The following is a 21,356-nucleotide window of genomic DNA, read 5'->3' as shown; positions in this document are numbered from 1 at the left end:
AATCAGGATTGTAGGAGTTTTTGCAAACATAGAAAGATGGCTTTGATTTTCAGTTTTTCTTTACTTCCACTCAGGTAGTTGACTTTACTAACTTATATTACATGTTTAGGCCTCAATTATTTCATCCATAACAACAGGATAAGCATAAACCTAGGGTATGTTTATAGTGAGTTTTAAATGAGGTATAATTAGGAAAATAAAGAATACATTTTCTGGTATATGATAAATACTCAGTAAATGGCAACTTTTTAATTAATATTAATAACAATGGTGGTACGAATGATAATGGGGATAATGATAATAATTTTAATAGAATAATAAACTATTACCAGGGAAAGATATATTTTTCTGAGACACACTATAAAAATGAAATAGGAATGATGTTTAAACATCTTTTCTGTTCAAAGCCACCATCCCTAGAGAGCACATAGGGTGAGTTGCTTCCCGTAATGCCCAGAGTGAGCTTTTGTTCTTACCTGAGTGTTTTGACATTGCGTAATTGTATAGTAAACAGATTATGTCACATGCTTGGCTTGTACTTCTTAATAATTTTGAAAAGCCACTAGAGGGTGCTACTTTGTTAGGAAAATAAAAGCACCTCCCAACAGTAGCGTTCAGTCTGCAGCGGCCACGTCTGATGTTAGGGGCCAGACCTGAGCTCTCTGCTGTGAGTATCCGGATACAATTTATTCATTTTTCGTTTGTGTCGGAAGTAAATAGCAATAGTTTTGGTAAGCCACAAAAGTTGATTCAGATAAAATATTAGTCTTTTCTTTAAGTAAAGCTTTATGCCAATTCTGTATGGTAAAACTGTGAATATTTCTTACCAAACAAAATAGGGAGGCTGTATGACTTTTTTCTGAGAGAAAAGCTGGCTTTAATATATGTGTTGTGTTTTGATTAGGCATCTGTTGCTTTAAGTTTGGTAGAATGATTTTCTTCTGTCCTTGGTAGTTTTTATTATGAGGATTGGTGAAGATCTTCTTGTATTATTTTTGCCCTCTGACAAATAATATTTCAGGGATCCAAAGGTCGCAAATATATTCAGGTGGGTGAGGTGCAGAGAAGCTAAGTGCGCGACCCTCATTTTCATTACTCTGGGTTGAAAGGTAATGTTATGTTGGTGACAGGTTGTAGGAAGTGTCAGCTTCAATTATGAATAACAGCCTTAGTCTATAGTTCATATCCAGTAGCAAGTGCATCTCTTGTGGAGTCAGTTATCTAAGGACAAAACACAGTCAGCACAGGGTTTAGTCAGAAGATTTCTGCAGATTAACTATTGTCCTTTTAGCCAGCCATGAGGTTATGATAGAGATGGAAGAAGATTGTCAGTCATTGGATGAGAGGAAGAAATAGAGGGGGGAGACCTAAAATAATTCTATTTCTCAAATAGAAGTGAACTATACAAAAATTGGGGGTTTTCAGTGTATACATTCTTGATCCCCAATAGAAGAGTTATCTTTCTGAGGGGTATTTTCCTACTACTTATTACTTCTGAAATAGGAGTGGAAAGAAGGGTTTTTGATTTGACTTGCGTGAGTGAAAGGAACAACTAAAAACTTTCAGACAAAATTATCCAGAAGAGCCCAGCTCATCAGGTCTTCTGAGCTCCTCTTAGTCAAGGAAACTATTCAACAGTCTGGGCTGGTCTTGATTAAACAAAACATAGGGAACTGGCTCATGGTGTGTGTGTGTGTGTGTGTGTGCAAGCACTCTGCACACATACTCTTCGTTATGACTTCAACAGGTTATATCAGTCAAGAGCTCAGTCTTATCCCATTTTAATTTTTTGTGTTAATGCAGCTTCTTTAGCTTGTTTAGATCTTATGTTGGGTTAGATAGTTATCGGTGGCAGTGGGGGAGAAGTCAGGAGGCTCTGATTATTATTATTCACCATTGAGATACTTTCAGTCCCATAGTTCAAACCCTGTACAAAGAATTTGAGACTGGGAACAATTGGATGGCACTAAAATATGAAAAAAATTGTTTTTGTCTTCTTCATTAACGTAGATCATGTCTTTTCACTCAAGTTTATTTGAAGATAGGAATAAAATGGAATGGGATTATCTCATTGTTCATATTCGAAGAGTAAAGAAACTCTAATGTACCTTTCTCTGGATATCAGAAAGGTAATTGTCAAGTCTGGGCTGAGTTTTTACTCAGAAAAATATCTTCGTTTTAATTTTCCAGCTGTATGAACGCATGGATTACAGGAAATAGTGTTCAATTAGAAGGAAGCTGGTTTTAAGCCCTCTGATTCTGATGTGCCATTTCTAGTTGTGACTAATGGCTGTACATTGAATAAACCATGGACATAACTAAGCTTTGCTGGATTTTTGTTTTATTTTGTTTTTGACTTTTTTTTTTTTTTTTGTAAGAAAGAATAGCGTTGACTTAAGTTTGTATCAGAGGATTGTTAGGAGCAACATATAAAAAAATACCATAAAACTATAAAGGCCAAGAGAACTGTTGCCATGGTCTGTGACAATATGGTCATCAAAATTGGTTTTACTAAATTAATTGAACACTATTAGAAAAATACCCTGCTTGTTTTTCCATTCTTTGGGGGTTTTTTCTTTCTTTTCTTTTCTTTTCTTTTCTTTTTTTCTTTTCTTTTCTTTTCTTTTCTTTTTTTCTTTTCTTTTCTTTTTTCTTTTCTTTTCTTCTTTCTTTTTTTCTTTTTCTTTCTTTCTTTCTTTCTTTCTTTCTTTCTTTCTTTCTTTCTTTCTTTCTTTCTTTCTTTCTTTCTTTCTTTCATTCATTCCAGCTTCTTGTCTATCCATTGGCTATCTTGCAGATGACCATATCTATGCTTCAGCCTGACAGCAGATGCTAAAGGTGTGATGATGAGGGAAGTAGAAAAGGTAGTTTATCTTCTCATGTCATATACAAGCGTCACTGCCAACACCCCACAGTTGTGCTTTTGCTTTTGCTTGCTTCATAACTTTTTATGTGCCCCAACTCCTGGTTTAAGGCACATTGAATTCTTGGTCTCTTAAACTTAGATGCTCAAATAATTCCATGGGATCCCTTTTACAGACTTAAAACCAGAGTGGTTGTGAAATTAGAAATGCTGTCCTTGAAACTCTTATTTTACACTCAGATTTTCTCATTTGGGAACTTAAGGGGACTAAGGTTTTTCAGTAGCTTCCATTGGTATAACTCTGTGGCTCTGAAACTCTGGAGGTAGCCATCCCTTTATAACTCACTGGACTGACTATTGTCAGGGAGCCCCATTGTTTTCCCTTGTACATCCTTAAAGAAGCCCAATAAGTGACAGCCTTGGTTTCCATACCTCAGATAATAGTATATCTATATCTATATCTATATCTATATACAGATACTTCAATCTGACCCATATGTATGGGGTAAGATAGACAGACATCAAAGAGGTCAAAATACTGCTTTAACCTTAGGACTGATAAAATTACTATTGGAGAATATGACTTGGGGAATTGATGACAGTAGTCCCTTAATACCAAACTCCTCCTAAAGGCAGGGTGGAGAGCACATACTCTATCAGTACAGCTGGCTCCCTTGAGGATGTGGGGAAAGCGGCTGAGTGACAGCTGGCTAGTTCCTCCCCCAAACTCATCAATCAGCTGACTCTAACTTTCTGGGCAAGAAACCTTAGAAAAACCCCATTAAGTTTTTCCTAGGGGAGGAGTGAATGTCCCCACCCCCCAAAACTCAAAATACTCTTCAGGGATCTGTTTTCTTACCTTATGGAACTTAACTATCAAGCCTGCAGAAGCAGGATCTGTACTTTTGTCCTGCAGGAGAAAATCTACAGTCTACCAACACAGCCTGCTCTGTGAGGCTGTTGCCCTCACTGGTCTCTGACTTTCTGTGAATCTGCTTGGGACACTGGTAAGAGGGACATCTTATTCCCCTAGCAGGGTCTAAGAAGGTCAGTCTGTACTAAAGCTAAACAGTCTCTCCCCTTTCTATTCCCAATCCAAATTGTTACCCACATGTCCAGGCTTATTAGAGATTTTGCAATGATATCAAATGACCACATGGAGCTATTCCAATAATAATATGCCAAGAAAACTAGACATCCTAAATTTAAATATAAATCTCTGCCCATTTTTAAATTCCTCATCAAAAATCAAGGTTCAAATTTAAATGATAGAAATGAATTAAAACCCAGAACCAAATTATTTTACCTTGGTGGTTTCAAAGAAATCAGTGAAAAAAAAAATCATCCTTGCCAATTTCTGATTCTCATCAACTTCAACAAAGATTTCTTGATGGCTGGAGAGGATGGGTTTCCTTTAGCAGCTGCAGCCTGGATTATTTCTCATGGAATGGGTGTAGTTCCTTTATAAATTCAGAAACTGCATTAATTCATTGCCAAGTTTCTGATGTACCTAATTTTTTTAAAAAAGGGGCTCATGAGATTATTACAACACTGGCCCCATTCCCACCAAATTTAGAAAAAAAAAAATCTCTAGCCCTTAGATGAATTTTTCCAGGGAAAATTGTGTTCTCCAGACTCAGTATCTAGTGATGTTAAAGATTCTAGAAGAGGCTCAATGAGATCTGAGAACAGGGTAGACTGTTTCTTGATTTTAATCTGATCAGGATGCCATTCCATCTGGGCCAGGTTTCTAGAATGCGTGACTTGGAAACTTGAATTCAATTGGGAGAATTCATGTATAAAATATATTACCTTTGGCCCTTGAGAATTACTGGATCTTGAGAGAAAATCCATCTGTGAACTATTTGCTACTCTTGGAAAGGATATTTGAGACATGCTGGGCAAGCTACAGAATTTGCAAGCGTTTCTACATTCTTATTTGGCATGCCTTTGGGCCTTCCATTTGGGGGCATCCTAATGGTGATTTTGTGTGGATTTTTGTCTAGTGACAGGCCACCACTCTCTGTGCAAAGGTGGGTGATTCCATTGATCTTGCTATGAAATTGCTTAGCGCTAAGGACTCTCACCTAGAGAAAGTTTCTTTCTGTTCTTCATCCTTATTCCAGCTGGCGAAACATCTTCAGATTTCTGAACTCACTCTTTGCTTTCTATTTCTTGAAGCTTGTATCTTTGGAGGGGTTTTGTGAGGACAGGTGCCTTTTTGTGTTCTTCAAGAAAATGTTATGTGGCACAAAAAATTTAAAGTTAAGCCCTCAAACACATGTGCTTCAAAAGCACTCATAAAAGGTAGACACTGTGCACTTAAAGACAATGCCTACATATATGGTTGGGAAACATAGTAATATCAACAAAAACTGTTTGACCTGTTGTCCACACACACTAGGTGGTTCAAGGTCATGCTATAGCAGCTAGCTAGCTTCTGGAGGTCTGTGTGGCCCATGGGATTTTATTTAAGGTCTGGGGAGCCCTGACTATGTAAAAAGAGCCTTTCACAGTATAAAAATAGCCACACACCTGTGGACAAGCCACCAAAAGCTTCAGTTTCCCACCAAATGCAAAATCCCATGGTGACTGATCTCTTTAAAGTCCAAAATCCAGAGCTGCTACTCAGGCTACACTGATTATAAGCACACCACACAACTGTGAAAACCACTTGCATGGTGCAACCACAAAAATCAACAACTGACACAGTCTGATCCCACCCAGTGCCTCAAGGTTCAATGTTATTTTTACTCTCTAAACTGCATACCATGCAATATTCTATTTCTGAATATTCTGGGTATAGGACACCATATCCTAACCCTCCCTTGATTTGTACTTCCAAAGTGTGGGCAGAGGCAAAGTCTGCCCTCTAAACCATGGGATTTGGAGTAACAGAAGTGAATGCCTATGCTCTGTTGTCAGCTAGGTCACAAGGGAGAGGCAGGCAGAAGGAGCTGAGCCACTCCTATCCAATTCTTTTCTGGAACTCACTAATCAGGTAACTTATTCTGCTTCATGCACAAGAAGCTGTAGGTATTTTGGACAAGTCTCTCCTCATGGAAAGCAGGAGAGGAGAAAGGTTCTACTCCCCCTTAACAGGACTTGATTGGATTACTCCCCTGTGGCCTCCTTTGATAACCTGTTCTTGAAACCAGTTTCACTCTCCAGAATGAAAAACCCAAACCAAACAAACACAAAAGACTAAGTAATTGAGAAGCTCAACAGTTGAATGGCTCAACTGATGCCTCATCAATTTCAATTCTGCTGCAGAAGGTTTCTGCAGGTGCTTTACATATGTTAGCTGTAACTGATCTCTTCAAATACTCAATGTAACACATTTCTGGAACTGCTTGGTTAAGTCTGGTTTTCCAAAAGTAGGTTGGAAAGGTTTCAAGTAACACAAATGGAAAAAAAAATGGAATGAATAGGAAAATGATTCACAGTACACATTGATATAGGGAGATGTAATTATATTAAGTTAAATGAGGTAATAGTTGTGAAAGCTTTTGGCAGACTTGAGATATATACCATATGAAGATAAAATTTTAGCTATTACACTCTGCGTAAATGGATTGCAATTTGAAGTCTACTGTGCCTATCATAAGAATTTTGGTAGGTACTTTAAAATCTAGTTCCATTCCCTCTTGAAGGCACAGGAGCCTTGAAGGGGTAAATGATCTAAATCTTAGAGTTTATGGTTACCAAATTAATGAATAGGCAAGTGGGACCAGAAGATAATTTGGTTCTCTTAATGGCTGGTGCCAGAAGCTCATGCTTGCCTAGTTTCAGGTGAAATGAAAGCCACCAGTGCACGAGACCTCACAAAGATGAAAACCTGGTTATAAAAACATGTTAGTAACATCAACTCCAGATATGAAGAAAAAAAGATATGTACATTTTGGAACCTGAAAGGAATTAACCCCCCTCTTTTATTTGCTTTTTTCTCTATCATGTAAGGAAATTATTTGATTAGTAATAGCTTCTTAAAAAATGATAAAACAATATTACAAAAGGTCCTTATCTAGGTCCTTCTTTTACATATATTAGTTATACATAGAGATTTTATCCAGAGGACTAATTAACACCTATCATTTTGTCATTTCATGTGAAAGTTTGGTTCAGTGATGTATTATCTAATGTCCAATGAAACACTCCTTTCAATAGAAAAAAATTCTTTATAGAACTTTCAATGTACACTAACTTCTGCTATTGAGGAGCTTGTTTTGAAAACATGAAATTGTTCCAAGACAAGTGACATATTAGGGAACTTTGAATGTTTCATGATACAAATTTTGTCTTTGCTTGTGCACAGTTTTGTTTGTTAGAAACACTAGGTGAAAGCATTCAGCTGCAGCCAGCCAAACCCAGATGCACAGGAATTCATGCAAGCGCACACATACACCACCCTCCCTCCAACTATCTGTTACCTTGTTCCCCAGGTGTAACATAAGCCACACCTACCCATGTCTGGGGTTGGAGCTTTCAGATCTATTTCAGATAATCCTTCCATCATTTCACAACACACAAGCTGCAACCCTTCTGCAAACTTCAGGTCTGTTTCAAGGTAAAGTGCTGTATTTATTGCATATTTATGTATTTCATAACCATTTCACATGTATTAAACTGTGCTACCATCTTTTATTAGGATCCTACCTTCTTAAAAAACATGTCACTGATGAAATCTCTGAGTGTTGTGTCCCTAACTCTACTTTTTCATAAGCTCTATAGTTTTTATTGTGTGATTTTGCATAGCATGGACATTTTAAGGAATGCAAATGTTGTGTTCCAGCAGAAATGACTAGATTTAAAATTCAGTTTTTCATTTTTATTTATATTTTGGAGCACCAAGTAATATAATTCTGTATTTCTTGTCCTTCCCCCCACCTCCCAAACTTTTTTTGACAGTGCTGTTAGTTTATTGCAAGATTGCTGTTTGCTGGCTAGTTTCTGTGGGAAGCAAGCCAGTTTGGGTTTACATGGACTGTGAACAATTTCTTGCAGATATATACCTTTGAAACCAGACAGAAACCTACAGTTGTCTTTAGCCTCAGAGATATTGATTGATGGCAGTCATGCATCCTTGTTTTTCCATGCTCTGAATTTGAGAGGAAGTTTGGCAGTCAAAAACTTCCATATATGATATTTGATAAATACATAGATGAAATGTACATAAGGAAAAAAAACATTTTCCCCATGATTCTGTTTTTGTTTTGTGCATCCATCTCAGGCCAGGTGACTAATATGTATCTGGTATATGCCTTTACTATGATATTTATTGTTTTACTTGTCTTTAGAAGCCTCTTGTTTTAAACTTTATTGAGGTGTAATTGACAAATAAAATTATAAGATATTTAAAGTATATACTTTTATATATGTATACATTGCAAAAGGATTCCTCGCATCTAGTTAATTAGTACATCCATCACCTCAGATACTTATCTTTTTTTTTAGAAACTCCTTTACTTTTGTATACCTCTTATCCCATTCATCATGTGCCATACCCTATGCACAACCACAGTGCATAAAACATAAATTATAGAACAAAATGTTCAATGATGTGAGGGAAATATATTACTTGTTCATAAAAGCTGAAAAGAGATATTAATAGTTACTAACTTCCTTCTGTGTTCCAGGAAGTTGGCTACCTTGTTCACTGATAATATATCTTATCTCGTCATCACACTATCTCTTATAGTTTATACTTGTTTATACTTTTTTTTTTGTTTTGAGAAAGAGCGCATGCACACGTTGACAGGGGAGGGGCAGAGGGAGAGGGAGAGAGAATCCTAAGCAGGCTCCACAACCCGTTCAGAGCTGATTTGGGGCTCAGTTTCAGGACACTGAGATCATGATCTGAGTTGAAATCAAGAATTGGGCGCTTAACCCACTGAGCCACCCAGGTGCCCCTTTTGCTCACTATTTTAACAGAGGAAGAAACTGAAGCTCATGGAAGGTCATTAGCTGTTCCATATTGAGTGGTGTTAGAGTCAGGCATCAGTTTGGGTTCTCTGTTGTGTGAACACAAAGATGAGATTCGACTTGCAAGAGGTTTATTGAGGGAACTGCTATGACAGATAAAGGGAGGGAGCAGGAGGATCTTCAGATGATGATACCAGTCTGACACGCGGGAAAGGAGAGAAAAGGAAGGCGGTCTTGGTAAGAAAAGCCTTAAAATGCATGGAGTTTTGAGAAAGTCTCATCCAGGTCAGTGAGTCAGGGCGTCCCAGAACCAAAGATGCCCATTAGAAGAGTCCGGCGTTGGGGAGAAATGGCCCAGTTCTGGTATTCTTGCCATATTCCACCACTGTCTGGGAGCAACCTAAAGGAAGCATGGACACCATGAGCTCCAAAGGTGTGAGCAGCAAGAAGCTGCCAGTCAACTGTGATACTATGAGTGGATTCTCTGCAGGGAGAACTGAGTAGTGCACTGCAATGGCCGCCCCATCATCATAATTCAAGACAAGGTCTGCTTGAGTCCAATTTCTCTACAGGGTGTCAGGAGTCGTTTCTCACCAATTGAAATAACACCCTTAATCATCTCCAAATAATGTAACCTCAGTACCATGTAGGAAGTTGATAAGCAGACGCCGCTTCAGGACAGGTTTCTAAGTTGCCTTGGCTTTCACCAGCCTGCTTCATCCAAGTTTCTTCTAAAGAGAAATTTTGGAGCTGCCACTTAAAAGCTGAGGACAAGAGAAGCAGTTTTCTAAAGCAATGGTTCTTAATCATGGTGGCACATTAGAGTCGAGGAGAGGAGATGGTTAACATTTCCTATGGCCTGTCTGCACCTCCAACAATGAAATCAGAATCACTTGGTGGATCCTAGGCATCAGTAGTTTTTAAAGATTCCCAGGTGATTTCAATGTGCATCCAAAGTTAAAAGCTACCCTGTAAAGGATATTCACCTTACGCAAAAGAATATATGTCTTTGAACATTTTTCTAAGTACCCAATCTCTCTACCAGTACCACTCATACCTACCTACTCCAGGGGCTACCTAATTAGTTCAAGAATGTTCTCAGAGACCATCCAGCTGAAATATATATATAACAAAGTTGGCCTCCAACATATGTGGAATTAGCTACATCTCTTGTTTCCAGAGTTTCCTTGTAAAGGTTTGGCTTTTTTTCTGGCTTGCTTGGGGCATGGCTTGTCTCCAACCTCTGTGAAAATACATATTCCTGCATTTAACAATAGATTGGAAACAAACAATGATGGCACAACAAGTGTAAAGATTATGAACTAGAACTTAAATTAAATTTTGTCACTCTGTGTGATGATTTGGAGGTTTTATTTGTGTTTAACGTTTAAACGCTAAAATAGTGTGGAGTGAGAGATGTGATATTTTTGTTTGGCAAGTGCAAATTTTAGTTCTTACATGACATATTTTATTGAATTCAAATAATGTCTTTTAAATTGAAATTTGCTCTTTTTGTATTTGTAATTTACTTTAAAACTAAAAACTAATCAAGGAAATAAAACATTGCATCAGTGTGATTTAGTAGGTGTAGACATTTTAGTTTTATTAAAATTCACTTAAACTGGCATGATTATATATTCACAAAATTTAATAAAAAGAAAAGTTGGCTGTCTTTTTATCTTTTCTGGCCGTTACTCATTCTATTTCACGATTATTACTGAAAATAATTTTGTTATATAAAGTAGGGGAAATGCTCTCGTCTCAGTGCCAAATAATCCAGATGTGACACTGCTCCTACTGCTTTTGCAAAGCTCTTGCAAGTCACTGCAATAGGACTCAGACTTTTTCCTTCATCATGTCTCTTTTCCCTCTTTCTCTGTTCTTCCCTCCTCCTTTGCTTGCTCCTAGCATCCAGTCTCCTAAAGCAGGAAATGTCTCCTAGAAAATGTAGAAAGAAGTCACTAATTATATTTACAGTTCTGGTTTTCTGTGTTGTCAAAGAGGCTTAAAGTAATCCTTCCTCAGACCTGGTCAAGGATTAGCTGAGAAAGCCCGAAGAGATCAGTGGGATTGATTTGTCCAGTATAGGGGAAGTGTCATGAGTATTCTACTGAGAAAGATAATCTGATTTAGGCTGTCCAGAGGAGATTGGTCAGATTAAATGGTCATTATATACTAGGAGTTCTGTTCAGCAGTAGTGTTCAAACATTTCATTGCTCTTTAGTTGGTAAGCAAAGCTGACAACTTCTTTTCGAAGTGCATAGTTGAGAGAGAAAGGAAAAAGATGGTTCTCCATAGATTTAAGAGTAAAGCATGGAAGTGAGAAAGTATAAGATTCGAGGATTTGTTGCACACTTGTACTTCTGCTTCCAAATAGAATGACATCAAAGCACTTTGGAGAGATATAAATGAAGATGCACTCTTTCAATATAAATACTAAAGCAAAGACTTGGAGTTGATGTTCTAGGTTCTCATTTTGTTTCTGAACTAAATAAATTCATGAATAAATAGGACAAACCACATACAATCTAGGTAAAAATAGAGGGACTGGACAATAGGATCTACACAAACCACCTTTTAAACTACCCCCTCCTTTTTCTTAAAGGTTATTTATTGGGCAGCCCGGGTGGCTCAGCGGTTTAGCGCCGCCTTCAATCCAGGGTATGATCCAGGAGACCTGGGATCGAGTCCTACGTCAGGCTCCCTGCATGGAGCCTGCTTCTCCCTCTCCCTCTGCCTGTGCCTGTGTGCCTGTGTGTGTGTGTGTCTCATGAATAAATAAATAAAATCTTTAAAAAATAAAGGTTATTTTATTTATTTTAGTGATCTTTACATTCACGATCCTGAGATCAAAAGTCACATGCTCTTCTGACTGAACCAGCCAGAAGCCTCTCAAATTTTTAGGGACATCTTAAAGCATGACTCAAGCTTGAGATGTACTACAAAAAGGTATCCTAATTCCTTTGGTGTATGTCAATAAGAAATACCTCTTTTTTTAATTTTAATTTTAATTTTTTTAAGAAATAACTCTTGAAATTATACTGAATTTTTTTTTCCACAAAACAAAACTACAGGGGAACTAAAATACATCAACTAAAATACATCACTTATGGACTCAAATACTTACACACATTCCAAACAGAAATAATTAGTATTGTTAACATGATCAGTACCATTTTAATCATCATATATAATTTAATTTCTTGAATTTTATAATTAAGCTATCCTTCAAATATATAAAAGTTAAGAGAATATAGAAATTATCTGTGTATCCAACACTCAGTTTTACACAAGTGTAGTATTTTGTCATTCTTCCCTTAGAGCTCTTTTGAATACATTTTTTAAAAACATGATGGTGACTGTTGAATCTCTGCCAACTTCTTTCTGTTTCCCTTTTCTCTCCCTTTCCCTGGGGATAAACACCATCCTGTATTTTGTGATTATCATTATCATGTATGATGCTGGTCACTCTCTGCTCCAGGTCCAAGCCCAGTAGACCATAACTTTAGTTCTACTCACTACTTTGCATTTCAAGTCTATAAAAATTATAATTAGACACCTGTTAGGCATGGACACCTCCAGTCTTCTTGTCATAACTTGTCTTTGGTACTCTCGGCCATTCATTTTTGCCACAGGCACTGCTACATTGACCAGCTCTCTTTGGAAAAGCCAAACAACCTTCACAAAGGTGTGGCTAAATAGCACTTACCATGTACTCTCTCATTTCCATCATCTTTGCTCCTGATTGAAGACAGGCAGGTGATACTATGGCCCCAAACATGTACAACCTGGAAGTGTGTGTGTATGTATGTGAGGGAGTTTGGGAGAGAGTTAAAGACTTGTGTGGCAAAGTTTTAACCAATAAGAGATGGGACCCTGTCAATAAAATCTTCCTTTCTTCCATGGACTGAAAAGTCATTTATATAGCCTCTCAGAGGACAGTCTTAGGAGATGATCAATCAGTCATTCTTAGCACCTTGAATTGGTTTTTCCTTCTTCATTGTCTCATTCTTCTTTTCCTTCATTTCTGCTCTATGGGATTGTACTACCTAATAAAGTAGTAAGTCTTTGCCCAAGGCTATGCTTTCATGGGAGGCCAGGTTAAAACAGAGGTATTTATCTTGTTCTAGCTCTCTCTTTAGATTTATCTTTCCATATTTTATCCATCATTGCTATGTGTTCAGAGCAGAGGTGGTATATCTTGCTGTTTCATCTCGATTGGAAGTCATTGATTCTGTGTTTGCAGTTTTTCTTGTCAAAAGGCATTAGCCTTATTTTCTTATTTGCCAAGAAAATTTTAGCATTAGTTATTCATAGATTTCCTATACATATAAAACAATATGAACAAACTTATAGCAGAAAGCCTGACATGGAAGAGGAACATGATGAATATTAATTGCATTCCTGTACCTTTTTCTAAAATGTTATTCACAAAGGTCCCAGAAATTGGAAGATATTTTTTATGCTCTGTACCATTGGTATCTAATGTTGGATATTTGTTATTTCCATATCTGTCCATCTTCCGAGACTCTGAATTTGAGGTCAAGATTTGTGTCTTACATAGACATGGCCAACATCCACATGAGAAAATGCTCTGCATCACTTGCCATCAGGGAAATACAAATCAAAACCACAATGAGATCCCACCTCACACCAGTGAGAATGGGGAAAATTAACAAGGCAGGAAACCACAAATGTTGGAGAGGATGCGGAGAAAAGGGAACCCTCTTACACTGTTGGTAGGAATGTGAACTGGTGCAGCCACTCTGGAAAACTGTGTGGAGGTTCCTCAAAGAGCTCAAAATAGACCTGCCCTACGACCCAGCAATTGCACTGCTGGGGATTTACCCCAAAGATTCAGATGCAATGAAATGCCAGGACACCTGCACCCCGATGTTTCTAGCAGCAATGTCCACAATAGCCAAACTGTGGAAGGAACCCTGGTGTCCATCGAAAGATGAATGGATAAAGAAGATGTGGTCTATGTATACAATGGAATATTCCTCAGCCATTAGAAACGACAAATACCCACCATTTGCTTCAACGTGGATGGACCTGGAGGGTATTATGCTGAGTGAAGTAAGTCAATCGGAGAAGGACAAACATTATATGGTCTCATTCATTTGGGGAATATAAATAATAGTGAAAGGGAATATAAGGGAAGGGAGAAGAAATGAGTGGGAAATATCAGAAAGGGAGACAGAACATAAAGACTCCTAACTCTGGGAAACGAACTAGGGGTGGAGGGTGAGGGGTGGGGGTGAGTGGGTGACGGGCACTGAGGGGGACACTTGACGGGATGAGCACTGGGTGTTATTCTGTATGTTGGTAAATTGAGCACCAATAAAAAAATAATTTATTAAAAAAAAAGATTTGTGTCTCATTCATCTTTGCAAACAGCATACAGCCTGGCCCAGTTGGTTCTCAGTTAATGAATGTAGAATAGATGTGATATTTGGTATGTATGTAAACAAGTATAAACATTTTGAGTATTTATATGCAATTCTCTTGACTTCTCCCCTGAACATAGAAAACTATCAGTAGATTGCTGGCAGTTCACTGTTGTGATGGCATGTGTGTTTCCTGCTGCTAAGTGCAGCTGTTTGAGCAAATGTACTTGCTGATGTGATAGCTTCTCTGGAAAAGGGAATATTCTGTAAATAGCATACTTTCAGTAAGTCAAGACATAATTCATAATGAGGATTATATAATATCACGAGACACATGTCTCATTAGCAATAAAAGCTATTAATGTCACTCTTCTTAATAAAGGACTGAAATAGCATCTCTCATTAGAATAGAAAGGGCAGGAGTGATGCAATCAACATTGTGGTTGAAGAGTTGGTGAATGAATGATTAGATATTGGCAGTGAAAAAAAAAAGCTGCAATCCAAAGTGACTCCCAGGTTTAACATTTGGATAACATTAAAGATGGTTATATCATTTTATGAGGCAGAAAAATAGGGAAAAAGATATTTAAGGAAAGTAAATGGAACTTTGCTTTTAACTGACTTTAATACTAAAGAATATGCATTTTTAAAAGAATGAATTCACTTAGTTTATATTGAATACTTATTGTTACCAGACATTGTGGTAAGCTCTGAGCACACAAATGATACTATCAAGACATTCCCTTAAAGAACTTCGTGTCAATACATTTTTAGGTGACTCAAAGTGGAATAACAATTCTTTTATATAAAATAATATGAATAAAAATTATATTATTGAATTGGCAATGGTGGTACAAAATTAAAGAGATGAAATTTAATAAAAATAAATTTGTATGAAAAAAACTTGGTGTCTGTTAATAGTATGACATAGCTACCTCCCAAATATACTCTTAAGGTGCATTAATACAAATATACAATAAAACAAAGATGTAGTACATGTTTGTAAATTAAATAGATGCATAAGTGAAATCCACAGTAAACTTTTCAGATCATATCTACAGTAGCGTGTTCAATGCTAGATGCTACATTTAAGCACCAGTCAACCAGGTAAGTTTAGTTCTATGTCAGGTCAGGAGAGTTAAAGGACTTAGTCACAATTAGGAGAAAAATTGCTTTGAAGTGCCTAATTACGGTGTTAAAACAGGCCATTTGGGTAGCAATACTAGGGAGGAAGACTTGATACATCATAAAATGTAACAGTCCAGTAATTGGAGCTATGCTATGTGAATGAAAGCTGTTCATGGGGTACCTGGGTGGCTCAGTGGTTGAGAGTCGGCCTTTGGCTCAGGGATTGAGTCCCTTATCAGGCTCTCCTCAGGGAGCCTGTTTCTCCCTCTGCCTATGTCTGCCTATGTCTCTCTGTGTCTCTCATGATTAAATAAATAAAATCTAAAAAAAAAAGAAAAAAGAAAAAAGGAAGCTGTTCACAGTAAGACCAGATGGAGAAGTAGCAGAAGCCAGTCCTATTAATAGACAGTGGACTTCATTTATTGTTTGCATAAGGTTGGCAGGTATGTATCAACATTCTAGCAGCCAATTATCTCTTCATTCTAAATCTAAAGGAAAAAGAAACAAAGTGTTGTCATATATATGTAATATATATTAATATATTTATTAAATTTAATATATAGAATATAATATATAATATATAATATATAATATATAATATAAATCTTTAATTAGCTTAAAGGCTAAAGCAGGAGAAAGTAGATCCATAAAATGAATTTGTGCTCCAATGCTCTGGACATTTTCTTGTCAGTTGTTTTATGGGGTGACATTCTCATAGAAGAAGAAAATAAAGGGAACAGTAATTTACAAAGTTGACTGGAGAAAAGGTTATTATGGTTACCAACAGATAAAAAGGTCACATTTAAAGAGTCTTCTAGGATGTTAAAAAAAAAAAAAAAACCAACCCCATAGAATTCCTTTAATAAGATTCGTTAGGAGAACAGGTGGAATGTACATTTTAACTCTTTCTATCCCAGTTGAAATTATCCCAGTTTATTTAGCAAAGCTAAATAAATGTTTGTAGGTAGGTCCCATTGACATTAGAATTGTTCATAATTATTCATTAATCTACTTATTTATTTATCAAACATTTACTGAGGGGCTACTAAAAATGAGGAAATAAGGAATAAACACAAAAAGTTATGTCTGCAAGATAACTGAAATTGCAGGAAGGGAGACAGGAAATGAGTGAATGATTGTTATGAATGTGATCGGTCATGTGTCAGAGGCTGTGGTAGCCCTCATGAAGATGATCAACTCTGTATGTATCTAAGTGTGACTTACTGAATTGCTCTTGAAGAATGGAGGAGGTTCAGATGGAGGATGGAGGAAAGGATATCTCAGTATAAGGAAGCAATGTGTACAGATACACCAATACAGTAGTCTACAACCTAAGTGTTTTTGGGATTCTTTTTTTTTTTTTTAATTTAATTTAATTTTTTAATTTTTATTTATTTTTTTTGTTTTATTTATTTTTTTGGGGGGATTCTATAAGTAATTCAATATAACAACATCAATAATTGTTAGGTATCTCTAATATTTATACCTAATTACCTAATTAGGTAATTAATGAACACTAATTATCATTAGTGATACCTAATAATTATTTGCTTATTATGTCCAAAGTACCAGTCTTTTTTTTTTTTTTTTTGTAGATTTTATTTACTAATTCATGAGAGACAGAGAGAGGCAGACACATAGGCAGAGGGAGAAGCAGGCTCCCCATTGGGACCCCAATGTGGGACTTGGTCCCAGAACCCCGGGATCATGCCCTGAGCCAAAGGCAGGTGCTCAACCACTGAGCCACCCAGGAGTTCCTCCAATGTACCAGTCGAAACACATTATATGTGTTGACTGATCTAATTATCATAGCAATCTCAAGTAGTCTGCCTCCAAAATATTTTCCTTTAAGTTCTATATTACAGACTTTTTGAAGAGATGGCTGGGGGCTGAACTATTGTTTTTAAGTATGGGAAATTAGGTACCTTAAAACTAAGTGAACAGTGAAAGTTGGAACTCAAGGACATATTTACATGCTGCTTCTGGGAGGGTACTTTGTTACAAACACTTTGGAAAAGAGCTTTCTACTTAAAATCTTCTAAAATTTTATTGGTTCAACCCTAGTTCAGACACAACAATTTCACTCCTGGGTATATTACCCAGGATAACTCTTAACATGTGCTCCAGGAGACAAGGAGAAAGGTATTTGTGGCAGCATGTTTGTAATGGCACATAGACACAAAGCAAACACCAAATGTTTGTTATTAGCACATCAGCAGTAACAGGATAGATAGAAGCTTTGTGGTAAATGTACACTTGACCCTTGAACAATGGGGGGGGGGGGAGCGGTGGATGGGTTAGGGGCTCCAACCTCTCACACAGTTGAAATTTTTGACTCTCCCAAAACTTATCTACTAATAGCTTGTTGTTAACTGGAAGACTTGATAACATGAACAGTGGATTAACACATACTTTGTATGCTTATATGTATAATATGCTGTATTCTTAAAGTAGACTAGAGAACGAAAATGTTATAAGAAAAATCATAAGGAAGAAAAAATACACTTACAGTTCTGTATATATTTATTGAAAAAAAAATCTGTGTATAAGTGTCCCCATGCAGTTCAAATGTGTGTTGTTCAAGGGTCAACTGTACATAATAGAACACTACAGCAGTAAAAATGAATGAGTTATAGTGCCAGTATGGATAAATCTCTGGAAGGTTATATGAAGTAAAAAATGTAGATTTTGGAGTACTGAAAGAACACATTTGTGTAAAGCTCAAAATATGATAACAAGTGACATTGCTTAGAGGTACAAACATATGTGGTAAAATGATAAGAAAAGCAGGAGGTGATTTTTAAAAATTCAAATTAATGTTCCCTCCAAAATGAGGAAAGGAGAATGAAATATGGCAGGAATGTGTGGATAGAGATCACAGTAAAGTTCAATTCACATTGTTGTTATTCTTCATAACTATATACCTTACACACATTTTAGAAATTGTTTTTTTGTATCTACTCAATGATTATCACATTTCATTAATTTTTAAGCCAGTATTTTTTCATATTTCAATACTTCTGAAATTAAGATAAATCTTGAAATTGATAGTATTATACAAATGTAATGGTATTTTTCTTTCTTAGTTTGTAGAAAATAATGCAGTGCCTTATAATTGAGGGCATCTTAGATCACATGAAATATAGTAAGAAAAATAATATTTTGAGAATAATTTTGATAAATGCCCTTGAGGCTATATAGAGAACGTGTAGAAAAATGGTAGGATATGAGATTGCAATGGTATGTGGGGCCAGATTCCTGAAGAGGTTGCATATAACTGCTGAAATTATTCATCCCATTAGAAATGGGATGCTATTAATGTGTGTTTTTTTTTATGAAGAAAAATAACCTGATAGACTTATATGACTTTGAAACTTAATTATGACCTTGTCCTGAATTGATCCTTTTCATTCAGGCTTCAATTTTCAAACAATAAATATTATCCTTAAAAAAACTCCCAGTGAACTTGGATGACAATGAATGTAACATTTTTTTTAAAGATTTTATTTATTTTATTCATGAGAGACACAGAGACAGAGGCAGAGGGATAATCTCCCCATGGGGGGCCCGATAAAGGACTTAATCCCAGGACTCTGGGATTATACCCTGAGCTGGAGGCAGATGCTCAACTACTGAGCCACCTCAGGTGTCCCCAACATTGGTTTTTAAAAATAATAATTAATAATAATTTAAAAATAATATTAAAATAAATATTTTAATAAATTTAAAATAATGTAATAATAATAATAATAATTTAAAAATAATATGCATCCTATGTGGGGATGCATTGGACTTCCACTCCCATCTGACAGCAAATAAGTGTCCCTTTTTCCTCCTCTGGGGCCATATCAGAGAAGGACTAGTGAAGTCAGGACTTTTCTCATCACCCAGAGGTAATGAGGCAACCTCCACTTCAGTGCCAACGTAGACCATATGGGATGCTGGAACTCCCACCTTGCCTAGCAGTAATGAGGAGCCTTCCTCCTCCCCCTTAATGTCAGTGAATGCTGAGTGAGGCACTTGGTTGTCTGTCTCCACCTGGCAGTAGTAAGGCAGTGCTCCCCCACCCAAACAAGCCTGCTAAAGTGGAGGGTTTAAATAAGATTCAGAGTTTTGTAACATTATGAAAATATTCAGATTTAAATAAAAAAAAGTCAGCATATTAAGAGCCAAGAAGATCTCAAACTAAATGAAAGAAGGCAATCAATAGATGCTAATACTGAGATGACAGAGATGTTTGAATTATCTGACAAAGCTACTATGACAAGAATATTTCAACAAACAATTAAAATGTGTTTCAACACATTTGAAACAAATGAAAAATACAGAAAACCTCAGCAAAAAAATAGAAGATATAAAGAAGAACCAAATGGAAATTTTGGAACTGAAAACCACAATAACTGAACAAAACAAAACAAAACTCAACGCAATGGATGGGCTCAACATCAGAATGGAGGGGACAGAGGAATGAATCAGTGAACTGGAAGACAGAACTGAAGATAGTACATAATCTGAACAATAGAGAGACTGGGCAAAAAACCCCCAGCAGTCAATCAATCAAACAAAGAAACTGAGCCTCAGATATCTGTGTGACTCTAACAAAAGTTCCAACATTTATATCTTTAGAGTCACAGAAGGAGAGCAGAAAGAGGGTGGGCTTGAAAGAGTACCCAAAGAAATCACAGCTAAAACTTGCTAAATTTAGCAAAAGACATAGACCTATTGATTCAGAAAGCTGAGTGAATCCCAAAAAGCATACAACCAAAGAAATCTACTCCCAAGATACATCATAATTAAACTTCTGAAAACTAAAGGGAATGAATAATCATGAAAGCAGCCAAAGTAAAATAACACCTTATCTATATGGGGGAAAAAAACAACACAACAATTCAGATGATAGTGGATCTGTTACCACAAACCAGAGGCCAAAGGAAGTGGCATTATATTTTTCAAGTGGTGAAAGGAAAGAAATTTCAGCCCAAGATTTTATACTTAGAAAAAAAATCCCTGTGAAGAGGAAATCAAGATATTCTCAAATGAAAGCAAACTAACAGAATTTGTCACCAGCAGGTCTACCTTAAAAGAATGGCTTAAAGAAGTTTTCTAAGGAGAAAGGAAAAGATAAAAGAAGGAACCATAGAAGATCATGATAAGCAAGAATATTGCTAAGTACAATAGACTGTCCTTTTGTGTTTTCTAAATTATGTTTATGATTTTTAAAAAATATTTTATTTATTTATTCATGAGACAGAGAGAGAGAAATAGAGAGAGAGAGAGAGAGAGAGAGAGACAGGCAGAGGGAGAAGCAGGCTCCATGCAGGGAGCCCGATGTGGGACTTGATCCCGGTCTCCAGGATCACGCCCTGGGCCAAAGGCGGCGCTAAACCTCTGAGCCACCAGGGCTGCCCTATGTTTATGATTGAGGCAAAAGTTATAACACTATCTGATATGCTGAATATGTGTAGAGGAAATACTTAAAATAATTAAATAAAATATAATAAAATAATAAATATTTAAAATGATTTAAAATAGTTTAAAATATTTAAAATAAAAATAAAATAGAAACAAAGGAATGTAAATATGGGTAAAGTTTCTATACTTTACTTGAACAGATAAAATAACACCAGTAGACAGTGGAAAGTTATGCATAAACAGAAGTATTTAGAGAAACCAGTAAAAAACATATATAAAAAGATACGCTCAAAAACAATATGGATAGATCAGAATAGAATTCTAAAAAAATGTTGGAATAACCAACCGAAATTTATGAAAAAGGGAGCAGAGAAATAAAAACCAGGGAAAACTGTCAATAACAAATAAAATGGTAGACTGACTCCTTAAGATATCAGTAATTATGGTAAATGTAAATGATTTAAATATACCAATTAAAAGAGAGATTAGTGAAAATGGGTCAAAAATGACAAATGACATATAGATATGCTGTTTCACTTCAGATATACAATATAGGGAATAAACACTTTATATATATGAATAGGAAGGCTGGAAGTAAAAGAATGAGAAAAGATACATCATGAAAAATGTTAATCAAAGGA

General features: G+C 36.3%; 1 protein-coding gene across 1 annotated transcript in view; it reads left to right on the top strand.

Annotated features, from left to right (window-relative positions):
• The first annotated feature begins 647 nt into the window (after nucleotides 1-647).
• Nucleotides 648-21,356, top strand: part of ARHGAP24 (Rho GTPase activating protein 24) — a 743,240-nt gene continuing 722,531 nt past the window's right edge. Inside the window, exon 1 of the mRNA XM_038582212.1 lies at nucleotides 648-667. The gene's annotated coding sequence lies outside the window, so the exon portion shown is untranslated. The remainder of the gene's footprint in view (nucleotides 668-21,356) is intronic.

Source organism: Canis lupus, chromosome 32 (assembly GCF_011100685.1).
Source record: "Canis lupus familiaris isolate Mischka breed German Shepherd chromosome 32, alternate assembly UU_Cfam_GSD_1.0, whole genome shotgun sequence".
In the NCBI taxonomy this organism is placed as follows: Eukaryota; Metazoa; Chordata; class Mammalia; order Carnivora; family Canidae; genus Canis; species Canis lupus.
The sequence above is the reverse complement of the archived record's forward strand: the minus strand, read 5'-3'. Positions and strand labels throughout refer to the sequence as shown.